The following is a 12,500-nucleotide window of genomic DNA, read 5'->3' on the forward strand; positions in this document are numbered from 1 at the left end:
GAGGATGCCCCGACGACGTAGCGCACAAACCTTGAATAAGCTTTCCTATGTAGGCGAAAGCGACTGGCCATAGGTCGGACGCAGGTGGAATTTGTGTAGGGCATGTGCTGGCTAAGTTTGAGATGCACATCCGAGGTTGGGCGGACTTGGGGGGTTTAAAGTCTTCAATTGCTTGCGGAGAATGTGCCCGACCAAAGGTGGATTTCCGAAAAATAAGATTTATGGTAGGCCAGGTGATTTTCGCGTTAGCCCGTATTACCCGAGAGCGATCGCCCAAAGCACCTGTGAGGTTCGTCGGAGGGGGGGGGGGGCTGGTGAAACATTTGCTCGGCTCGATGGACCTTGCTGTAGTCCCTCTTGTGCCCGGTCTTCCGCTGCTTGCGGAAAGTGCTCGGAACACTAGGGATACACAAGGCGGATTCGTACTTCAAAAATACTTATGGTAGACCAAGTGATTTTCGCGTTAGCCCTTTCACCCGGGAGCCGTCGCCCAAATCACATGTATGGGAGATCATATGCATCAATCGGCTGCTGTAGTCCCTCCTGTGCCCGGTCTTCCGCTGCTCGCGGACAGCGTCGGGAACAGTAGGGATACTGTTAGGTCCAACCGGTTGGCCAAAGAAAATGCGATAGCGATCCTATCCTAACTTCCCAGGACCTTCTTGAGGCCTATTCTAAAAACCGAAAAACCTAGGTAATTACACAATGATCTACCCGGCCGGACAGGACCCCGGCGCAAAACCCAATAGGTAGGGAGATACACTTGTAGGTTACCCGAGTCCCAAATATTCCTAACTAAGTCTGCCTACTACAAAAACACTAACAGGGTCGTGAGGCCTTTACAATTCGCGAGCGATACAAGAGAACACTCAATCTCACTCACAAACCACGCAAACCACACTAACGTACAAACCACACCCAACAGAAGTAAATAGGGGGTCTGGCTCCTTGTGGTCGTGTCTCGGGCACAGTGCCCTCGAGGTACCTCACGGGGGAGCTAGGCCGAAGCCAAGGCTAAAACAGAAATGCTGGAAATAAACTAATATGCTACCTACGACTGAAAGCAAATCCCGCCCGAAGCTACAAGGGGGATAGGAGACGATACCGGCCAAGGATCGCCCTTGGCGTAGCCGGATAGGTCTCGGGGTGATGACCTGCCCCCGAGCACTGCAGCTCACAGAACAGGAAGACCGACTGAGGTGTGCCTCCACGTAGCCTGCTGCTCGGGCTGACCGCTGCCTGAAGACGCTGAAGGTAGGCCGCACGCTGGTGGACGGGTTGACTGCCGAGGTCTGGTCGCTGCTCGTTTACGGTGGCCGCTGCGCTGTTGCCGCGATGAATTCTGCGGTAGCAGCGCTAACGTCGAGCCAAGACCGCTGCTGACACTCGCTGGGCCTAGAGGCAGACGCGCGCCGGGAACGAGGACGCTGTCTCGAACTGCTACGGTCGTGCCGTCGAGGATGCCGGGAGCGATCGTCTGCTGTCTGGTCGAGGGTCGCCGATCAGGACGAGGTCGCCTGGCGTCTGCTGCCGATGTGCTGCTGCTGCACTGAAGAAGACGGAACAGGGCCGGAAGGGCCGCCTGGACTGCCGAGGGGGGCTGCTGTCACAGCGACAGCGCCTGCCTGCCTAACTCCGGAGTGTGGCTCGGCCACGGGCGCCGGTGGATGCCGACGAAGAGGCAGGGGCCGTTGTAAGGGCCGGCGAGCCGGCTGAACCTAATCCTAGCTAAGGCTGGGTTGGCTGGTTTCGGTTGGGCTCTACTAGGTGGTAGGTCTAGTCAAGCAGGTTCGGGTCAGGGTAGGCTCAGTCAAACAGGGTTTAGGTTCAGTCACGGGTTGACCTAGCTAATAGGTTGGTTCAGTAAGGGAGGTTAAGGTCGAGCCTAAGCTCACGGTGCTGGTCAAAGTTGACCAAGTGCGGAAGGTTCAACTAACTAGGTGGTTGACTAAATGGACCGAGTCAATGGGTCCGGGTCAAGTAGGTCAAGGGTCACTCGAGGTAGGCTCGAGTCGCTAAGGGAGGCTACCAACGAAGTGGGCTTGGTGGACTAGCTGACCTAGTTGACTAAGGCTAAGGGTCAATGCCGATCTAGGTTGGCTCGGTAGAGGTTTAGCCTAGGTGCGGGTTCGGTGCAGGAGGTTGCCTAGTGGGTTCGGTTGACTGGGCTGGTCTTACCCAGGGAATGCACCGATGCTTGCCACGTGGCAAGACGGACGGACACGACAGAGAGAGCTAGAGAACGCTAGCTCTTAGGAATGGAGCTCGAATTCTCGCCTAAGGGTTAGGGAGAAATGCGACAAGGAAGGAGAGGAGATTGGGGGCGAAGGGCCAGGTGGCGCTCTCGTGTGAGCTCGGATGAGGCTAAGGCTGAGATGGGGACACGTGGACCAGATCTACGGTGGAGGATTACTGCGGATCGGATCAAGAGGGAAAGGAGGAAACGGCTGAGGAAGAATAGGTAAGATGGCGCGAGGTGGAGGAGTTTCCTAAAACTAAGGAGGAAAGATCCAAGGAAATAGGAAAAGGGGATCTCGCAGGGCCTGGCTGGGGGACAAGTGGCGAGATGCGGGACCAAGGTGGGTAGCTGGCAGGTGAGGTGGCGAGTGAGGTGGCGGAGGGCTGGCTCGGATTGCGACACGTGTCAAGATGAACGCGTGAGGATCCTTGCGAGTTAGGGTTGACGCGGTGGAGATGGCGAGGAGCTGGAAGGGGAGCGGCGGCTGCGAGATTGCTTCCTAATTCGGTGGAGCAGCTGATTGCGAGCTGATCCTGAATCGGGACAGATGGCAGCAGCTGGGACAAGGGCACAGATGGGCGGCTGGATGATGGACAGATGTCGAAATTAAAGGCTGAGATGAAACGGAGGTGGACTTGCCGGAAATGGCAGATGCGACGGAGGAGGAAGCTCCAATTCGCACCGGCGGCCTGAGCTAACGCTCGGAACTTAATTGACCGTAATACCCCTTTCAAAATTTTAGTTAAAACACTAGGGAAGAAGGGCAATTCGGTCCCTAACGCCGGAATCAATGGCGACCACCGGAATTAGCAGCGATGGCCGGATTCAAACAATTTTCCGGCGAGATTCTATCTCGAGATCCAGCCGACGGAACTCGCCCCTTTTTGATATTTAGAAAGCTCTTTTCTGGGCGATTCACGGGGATCACTCCTCTTCTTCAGATCTCGACCAGAGAGCGAGATTTCTTAACTTTTGAGCCTCTGGTCCGACAGATCAAAAGGGAGAACAGGCCGCTAGAAATTGTAATTTTCTTATCGATTTGTCTTTCTAATCCGGCCAACTGCCTACTAGGGATCAAACGTCTGATTTCAATCCCGCGACGCGATCTGCAATTTCTGATTAGAACAGAAAACGCCCAAATTCTGATTCCCCTCTTCGGGTATGCCGAGGGAGGAACCGAGAGAAGACGCCCTGTGTTCTAAGGCAGAATGCAGCAATCGGGCAGCGAGAGAGAGATCGAAATTCGTCTCCTCTTCGGTGTCGAATTGAAGCCGGCGGTAGATCCGTCGCCTTCAATCTTCCCTATGCTGGAATCGGCCTCACAGTACCCTCGTGATCAGGGCAAAGGCACCGATTTCAGAACTTTGAAAAAGCTCGAAAGGGGGTACTTACGTGACAAGGGAGGGATCGCCGCCGGTGGTGGAGATCCGCCGATGCCTTCTTCCTTATGCCTATGTCTCGGACGGCGGCTCTTCAAGGAATTTCTGGATTCGGAAGCGTCGTGGAGGTAGAGGACGCGAGGAGGGAGAAGACGCCTGGTTCTCGGGTTGAACAAGGTGGGAGACGAGAGGGGAGAAGCCTCGTGCGAGGAGAGAGAGAGTGCCACACCAAATACCAATCTTTGATTAATTTTTCGATCCTTTCTACATTGAGTTTACAGAATATATACTAAACATAATGCGAGCCCTAATTACATGTTAACCTAGCTCGCTACTTAGTCTAATGTCAAAAATGCGCAAGGCACAACCCGCCTTGCTAGGTCTCTACTACAAAACTTGACGTCGACATGAAATAGATGACGCAACCTAAACCGGGCCTAGCGCCCAACTCAAAAATCGAAAGCTAAAGTCCCTAAGTCTTGTGGACTTAGGGCGGGGACCTCGTGTGGGTTACCGCCCACACTTCGGAAATTCGAGCATGGGTCAAGTCCGATTGGCTCGGACCTGAACCTAAGCCTCTCGGCTTTAGATAGGCTCAAGCGTTCGGGGAATTTGGACTCACGCTCGGATTAACCTGATCAAGCTCGGTGAGCCTCGCAATAGGTTCTAGAACGTCTTGAGTTCCACCTGGTTTGAGCACTCTTTCGGACCTAGTTGCTCCTCCCACGCCGCCCGCTGCAACTGGCTCGAGTGCTGACTTAGCCTCGCTTGGACTTTCTTCGTGCTGCCTTAGCGCCTGTGTCCACAAATCCGAGGCCTTTCGTCTTGACCGACTGGTTTCGGCCTGATCACGCCGAGTTGGGTCTGGACCTACAAGTTGGTCCGTAACAGATTCCCCCTCCCTAGAATGCGCTTGTCCTCGAGCGCTAGAGGAGGGAAAGCGATGAGCCACTGACCCAAACTCTTCCCAAGAGGTTCCTCTGTCAGGTCCCTCCCATTCCACTAATACCTCATGCCGTGTTCTCCCTTGTCTTTGGACATATCTATGTTTGAGTATACGATAGGGAGTGGGCAAGTTGTCCTGTTCCGGTATCTGCTCGATCATTGTAGGAATATCACCATGATGAGGCTTGAGCCTGGTGATATGGAAAACTGGGTGCACCATTGCTTCCCGCGGAAGTCCCAGTCGATATGCTGCCTTTCCTACTTTTTGTAATACCGGAAACGGTCCATAATACCTTGGTAGTAGCTTAGAATAGGGTTGGCCCATTAACGATCGTTGTTTGAGGGGCAACCTCTTCAACCACACGTAATCACCCACTTCGAATTCTCGATCTTTTCGCCCTTTGTTGTAGACCTGTCTCATCCTGTTCTGGGCTTTGGCAATGTTTTGCTTGAGGGAGTCAAGGACTTCCTCACGGGTGCGTAGCTCGCAGTCTACATTGTCGTCGTCTGCTGTACCTCCTTCATATCTAGGGATACTTGGAGGAGGGGTCCCATATACACCTTCAAAAGGCGTCATTCCTGTTGACGAATGTAAACTGGTGTTGTAAGACCACTCTGCCCAAGGTAAGAATTTTACCCAAGTCTGTGGCCTTTCTCCTGCAAAACACCTCAAATAGGTTTCAAGAGATCGATTTACGATTTCGCTCTGCCCGTCTGTCTGTGGGTGATGGGCTGTACTAAACTTGAGCGTTGTACCCATAAGCTTCATGTACTCCTGCCAAAATGCGCTAAGGAAAATTGAATCTCTGTCACATACGACTGATTGTGGCATTCCGTGGAGCTTTCCAACATACTCCTGGTACACGCTGGCCACCATTGGCCCTTGATACGACCTAGGCAAGGGAGCGAAGTGGCTGTACTTGGTCAGACGGTCCACTACCACTAGCACAGCTTCCTTGCCTTCGGAGCGGGGCATGGCGTCAATAAAATCCATGGTCACATCGGTCCATGGTTTGGCTGGTATGGGGAGGGGAACTAAATGTCCTGGAGGTCTAATGGCCTCGTACTTTTCCCTCTGGCATACCAGGCAACTCCGGATGTACCTTTGTACCTCTGCCTTCATGCCACGCCACCAAAATTGGGCTTTAATTCTGCTTAGGGTTTTAGAAACCCCCTCATGACCCGCGGCAGGGGTGTCATGGAAATGACGCAGGAGTTCCTGCTTAAGCCCAGACTCTGGAGGAACCACTGCTCGGTTCTTCCTATATAATAGATTCCCTCTGACGGTATAGAAGGGAATGGATCCTGGATGTTGTTCTGTTGATGCACGGACTAGCCTTAGGGACTGATCTGCTTGTTGTTCCTGGGCTAACCTATCCCAAACATCAGTTTCCACTACCGAAAGAGTCATGAACTGCTCAGTCAATCGAGAGAGAGAATCGGCCGCTGTATTTTCCGGACCCTTTTTGTACTCTATTTCGAAATCGTATCCCAGCAGCTTTGCTAACCAACGTTGTTGGGTAGGCGTGGATACTCTCTGCTTTAACATGTACTTTAGAGAATTTTGGTCCGTCTTAACTGTGAATCTACGCCCTATAAGGTAGGGCCGCCACTTTTCCACTGCCAACACTATCGCTAGTAGTTCTTTCTCATAAGTAGAGAGAGGCTTCGCTCTACTTGTGAGCGCCTTAGACATATAAGCGATAGGGTGGCCTCCTTGGCTGAGAACGGCCCCAATTCCAACCTCACATGCGTCTGTCTCTATTGTGAACTGCTGGTTGAAATCCGGGAGTGTAAGAACGGGCGCAGACATAAGGGCAAGCTTTAACTTTTCAAAGGCTGCCCTAGCCTTATCCGACCACTGAAAGGCTCCTTTCTTGAGCATCTGGGTCAAAGGCTGTGCGATCAAACCATAACCTTGTATAAAACGCCTATAGTACCCAGTCAAACCGAGGAATCCGCGGAGTCCTTTCAAGTCCTTAGGCAGTGGCCATTTCTGCATGGCTTCTAATTTTTCGGGGTCTGCCCGAACCCCTTGTTGGCACACTATGTGCCCTAGATAACCAATAGAAGGTTGTCCAAAGCTGCATTTGGACATCTTGGCGTATAATTGGTTATCTCTCAGTACCTGAAGAGCAATAGCGAGATGCTTCTGATGTGATTCTTCAGACTGACTGTAAATTAAGATGTCATCAAAGAAAACTAAGATGAAATCGCGGAGGTAATGTCTGAAGACGTCGTTCATGCACCTCTGAAACGTTGCTGGTGCGTTAGTTAGACCAAATGGCATGACGAGGAACTCGTAGTGCCCGTCATGCGTCCTGAAAGCGGTCTTGTGGACGTCATCCTTGTACATACGAATTTGATGATAGCCGGCTCGTAAGTCGATCTTGGAGAAAATAGTTGCTCCGGCTAGTTCATCCAATAACTCATCAATTACCGGTATGGGATGTCTATCCTTCACGGTGGCTTCATTCAGGGCGCGGTAATCTACACAGAAGCGCCAGGTGTTGTCTTTCTTCTTCACAAGTAGGACCGGTGAAGAGAAAGGGCTGCTACTTGGTTGCACAATGCCACTCTCCAACATTTCTTTAACCAGACGCTCGATTTCAGCCTTCTGGTTATATCCATACCTATAGGGGCGCACATTAACCGGTTCTGCCCCGTGAGTCATTATGATCCTATGGTCATAGGATCTCTGCGGTGGAAGCCCTTTTGGCTCCTCAAAGACGTCCTCATATTGATTCAGCACCAGCTGAATTCGTTCTGGTACTATTTCTTTCTGCTCTTCTTTTTCTGGCACATCAGTAGCGAGTGCCATTACCCAGCACGCGGGCTGCTCGGCTTCAATTGCCCGAAGTGCAGTCTTGGGACGAGTTGTGCTGGTTAAGCCCTGTAGCGTCATGGGCTCTTCGTCGCCGTCGGGAGTGAAGGTCATGCTGAAGTTCTTCACATCCCACGATATGATGCCAAGCGTGAAAAACCATGGCATCCCGAGAATAAGGTCCACTCCATCTAAAGGAATGACTAAGAAGTCGATCTTGAACGGTTTTCTCCTGATCACAACTTCTATGCCTTTCCCTTCGTTATGGCACTTTAATCTCATACCCCCTCCCACGATTATAGTTTGGGGGTGGCTTGATTCAAGGGAGACGTTGCATCTACGTGCCGCTTCCTCTGTTAGGAAGTTTTTAGTCGCTCCGTTATCAAGCAGAATCAGGACCTTATGTCCGTTTATCCTCCCAAATACCCTGAATGAGTTGGGCTTATTGGGATCTTGCATTGAGTGCAGAGACTCTGCCTCGGTTGGCTTTTCTTCTTTGGCGGGAGTCTCTTCAATTCGGACTTCTTTCTTTTTCTCGGCTTGTTTAGCTCGCCTCTTGATAACTATTTCCTCATCTGATGAGGACGAGCTGGTCTCATACGGCGTAGTAGACGAATCGCTACACGAACTAGACTCGTCATCGCTTACCACCTGTACCCTGTAATACGTTGGGCACTGATGGTTCTTGTCCCACTTTCCCTCACATCTGTAGCACAGGCCTTTCCGCCTGAACTCTTCAATCTGTTTAGGCGTGAGGTAACGCGTTGGTGGTTTTCGGCCTTGCCCTTGGTTTGGGCCTTGTGGTGGCCGATAATCACTCCCTCTTCGGATGGGAGTTGGTTCCTTCCCTCTAAATCGAGAACCAGAGGAGTAGGAAGGTCTCCTCCTCTGCTTGTCCATCTTATGAGCCTTCTTCTCGGCTCTCTTCTCCTCTATTTGCTCCTCGTAGAGACGGGCCATGGCAAAACATTCTTCCAGCCTGTTGAAGCGGTGAATTTTCAATTCTCTCTTCACTTCGCTTTTAAGGCCGCCTTTGAACGCTCCGATGAGGGCCTTCTCTGGCCACTGGACCATGCTAGCCAACCTCTCAAATTGACGTTGGTAGGCTGCAACGGTTGAGGATTGGACCAGATTCTTGAGGTCCTCATCATAATCGATGAATGTTGAATCTCCGAACTGTAATTGGAGACTCGCCTTGTACTTCTCCCAAGTTGGATCTGCCGTTTTGTGATCGAACCACAAATAATGGGTTGTGGCCTCTCCTGTCATGTTCGCAGTGGCAATTTCAATCCACTCGTCTTGGGGTACACGATGGCACAAGAAGTACCTCTCGGCCATGAATAGCCACTCCCGTAAGTGCTCCCCATTGAATTTGGGAAACTCATAACGAACGGTGGGAGTTCGCCTCTCTTCTTGAAGCTGACGTTGCGCTCTTCTAGGACGTAGAGGAGATTCGTCCTGTTCCACTTCTGAATCGTAATAGGTGCGATTCATTCTGCTGCTAGCGAACCTTTGCACTCTTGGCGTTCTATAATATTCGCTAGTGGGCTCAATGGGCTGTCGCTCTTGCGGGGGACCCATATGTAAAAGTCTGCCCCCTTCCGTACTTGTTCCGATGTGCGAGAGATTGTTCGGATCTATCTCAGTATCGGTGGGGTAGGTAGGGGCACCTAACACACCTTTGCCTTTGTTCGGACCCTGAGTGGTCCTTTCCCCTCCTGGGTTCTGGTTGGTCGCTAACTGCTTCAAAAGACCGCGAATTTCATCCATCTCATTTTGCCGCTCTCGGTTTTGTCTTTCCAATTCTCGTTTGCGGACTTGATCGGATTTGTTCATATCATTTCTCATTTGCAACAGCTCTTTTTCAATGTTCAAAATTCTGCCCATGGCATAGTTGGGAACTGGTCCCGCTTGTGTGCTTGGAGCTTCCTCAGGTTGATCGTTGAGGGGCTCCTCAAGGACAGGCTCGTCGGGATTGAACTGCTTCTTTGACTTACCCATAATTGTTTAGGGCGGTTATATGTCAAAGAACTACCGAAGAAAGAAATCCTAGCTAAAATTCCAAAAAACTGACGCTGCCACTCTCAAGCGCGAAGTCGCTGTCCGACTCCTAAACTGCTGGCTGATCCCTGCCCGAAGACCTGATCTGCCGACTGACTCTGCCCTACTGCCCTACGCTGCCGCTGCCCTAGCTGCCGGTAGCGCGTTTAGAGGCAAGGGAGACGGGTTGGCCCGTCTAGTGCCGCGCTTCGCCTAAGCGCCTCGGCACTCCCACTTCGCCCACGGCCGGGCTTTTAGAAGCCTAAATCACCGCACCCTCCTGGTGCCTCGGTGACGAACCGGGAGCTCGGCTGCCCTCGGGTGCACGGAATGTACAGCCCCCTACTTGCTAAAAGTGAGCAAGCAAAGCCTTAAACACGTACGAAGACGGAAGTCGTGGGGACTCCAGAAAACTAAAATCTGCTCTAGATAACCGAAAATAGACTGACTAGATAACCAAAAGAAGTCCACTGACACTCGGGAAATCCGAAAAGAAGACCGTCTGCACTGCCGTTGATGAAGCTTCCTCGTAGGTCTAAGTGCTCGAACCGACGGTGTTCCTCAAGATTCGCTCTGATACCAATTGTTAGGACCACACCGGTTGGCCTAAGAAAATCCGACCAATGCGATCCTAAACTTCCCAGGACCTTCTTGAGGCCTATTCTAAAAACCGAAAAACCTAGGTAATTACACAATGATCTACCCGGCCGGACAGGACCCCGGCGCAAAACCCAATAGGTAGGGAGATACACTTGTAGGTTACCCGAGTCCCAAATATTCCTAACTAAGTCTGCCTACTACAAAAACACTAACAGGGTCGTGAGGCCTTTACAATTCGCGAGCGATACAAGAGAACACTCAATCTCACTCACAAACCACGCAAACCACACTAACGTACAAACCACACCCAACAGAAGTAAATAGGGGGTCTGGCTCCTTGTGGTCGTGTCTCGGGCACAGTGCCCTCGAGGTACCTCACGGGGGAGCTAGGCCGAAGCCAAGGCTAAAACAGAAATGCTGGAAATAAACTAATATGCTACCTACGACTGAAAGCAAATCCCGCCCGAAGCTACAAGGGGGATAGGAGACGATACCGGCCAAGGATCGCCCTTGGCGTAGCCGGATAGGTCTCGGGGTGATGACCTGCCCCCGAGCACTGCAGCTCACAGAACAGGAAGACCGACTGAGGTGTGCCTCCACGTAGCCTGCTGCTCGGGCTGACCGCTGCCTGAAGACGCTGAAGGTAGGCCGCACGCTGGTGGACGGGTTGACTGCCGAGGTCTGGTCGCTGCTCGTTTACGGTGGCCGCTGCGCTGTTGCCGCGATGAATTCTGCGGTAGCAGCGCTAACGTCGAGCCAAGACCGCTGCTGACACTCGCTGGGCCTAGAGGCAGACGCGCGCCGGGAACGAGGACGCTGTCTCGAACTGCTACGGTCGTGCCGTCGAGGATGCCGGGAGCGATCGTCTGCTGTCTGGTCGAGGGTCGCCGATCAGGACGAGGTCGCCTGGCGTCTGCTGCCGATGTGCTGCTGCTGCACTGAAGAAGACGGAACAGGGCCGGAAGGGCCGCCTGGACTGCCGAGGGGGGCTGCTGTCACAGCGACAGCGCCTGCCTGCCTAACTCCGGAGTGTGGCTCGGCCACGGGCGCCGGTGGATGCCGACGAAGAGGCAGGGGCCGTTGTAAGGGCCGGCGAGCCGGCTGAACCTAATCCTAGCTAAGGCTGGGTTGGCTGGTTTCGGTTGGGCTCTACTAGGTGGTAGGTCTAGTCAAGCAGGTTCGGGTCAGGGTAGGCTCAGTCAAACAGGGTTTAGGTTCAGTCACGGGTTGACCTAGCTAATAGGTTGGTTCAGTAAGGGAGGTTAAGGTCGAGCCTAAGCTCACGGTGCTGGTCAAAGTTGACCAAGTGCGGAAGGTTCAACTAACTAGGTGGTTGACTAAATGGACCGAGTCAATGGGTCCGGGTCAAGTAGGTCAAGGGTCACTCGAGGTAGGCTCGAGTCGCTAAGGGAGGCTACCAACGAAGTGGGCTTGGTGGACTAGCTGACCTAGTTGACTAAGGCTAAGGGTCAATGCCGATCTAGGTTGGCTCGGTAGAGGTTTAGCCTAGGTGCGGGTTCGGTGCAGGAGGTTGCCTAGTGGGTTCGGTTGACTGGGCTGGTCTTACCCAGGGAATGCACCGATGCTTGCCACGTGGCAAGACGGACGGACACGACAGAGAGAGCTAGAGAACGCTAGCTCTTAGGAATGGAGCTCGAATTCTCGCCTAAGGGTTAGGGAGAAATGCGACAAGGAAGGAGAGGAGATTGGGGGCGAAGGGCCAGGTGGCGCTCTCGTGTGAGCTCGGATGAGGCTAAGGCTGAGATGGGGACACGTGGACCAGATCTACGGTGGAGGATTACTGCGGATCGGATCAAGAGGGAAAGGAGGAAACGGCTGAGGAAGAATAGGTAAGATGGCGCGAGGTGGAGGAGTTTCCTAAAACTAAGGAGGAAAGATCCAAGGAAATAGGAAAAGGGGATCTCGCAGGGCCTGGCTGGGGGACAAGTGGCGAGATGCGGGACCAAGGTGGGTAGCTGGCAGGTGAGGTGGCGAGTGAGGTGGCGGAGGGCTGGCTCGGATTGCGACACGTGTCAAGATGAACGCGTGAGGATCCTTGCGAGTTAGGGTTGACGCGGTGGAGATGGCGAGGAGCTGGAAGGGGAGCGGCGGCTGCGAGATTGCTTCCTAATTCGGTGGAGCAGCTGATTGCGAGCTGATCCTGAATCGGGACAGATGGCAGCAGCTGGGACAAGGGCACAGATGGGCGGCTGGATGATGGACAGATGTCGAAATTAAAGGCTGAGATGAAACGGAGGTGGACTTGCCGGAAATGGCAGATGCGACGGAGGAGGAAGCTCCAATTCGCACCGGCGGCCTGAGCTAACGCTCGGAACTTAATTGACCGTAATACCCCTTTCAAAATTTTAGTTAAAACACTAGGGAAGAAGGGCAATTCGGTCCCTAACGCCGGAATCAATGGCGACCACCGGAATTAGCAGCGATGGCCGGATTCAAACAATTTTCCGGCGAG

Source organism: Nymphaea colorata, unplaced genomic scaffold (genome assembly GCF_008831285.2).
Source record: "Nymphaea colorata isolate Beijing-Zhang1983 unplaced genomic scaffold, ASM883128v2 scaffold0356, whole genome shotgun sequence".
Classification (NCBI taxonomy): domain Eukaryota; kingdom Viridiplantae; phylum Streptophyta; class Magnoliopsida; order Nymphaeales; family Nymphaeaceae; genus Nymphaea; species Nymphaea colorata.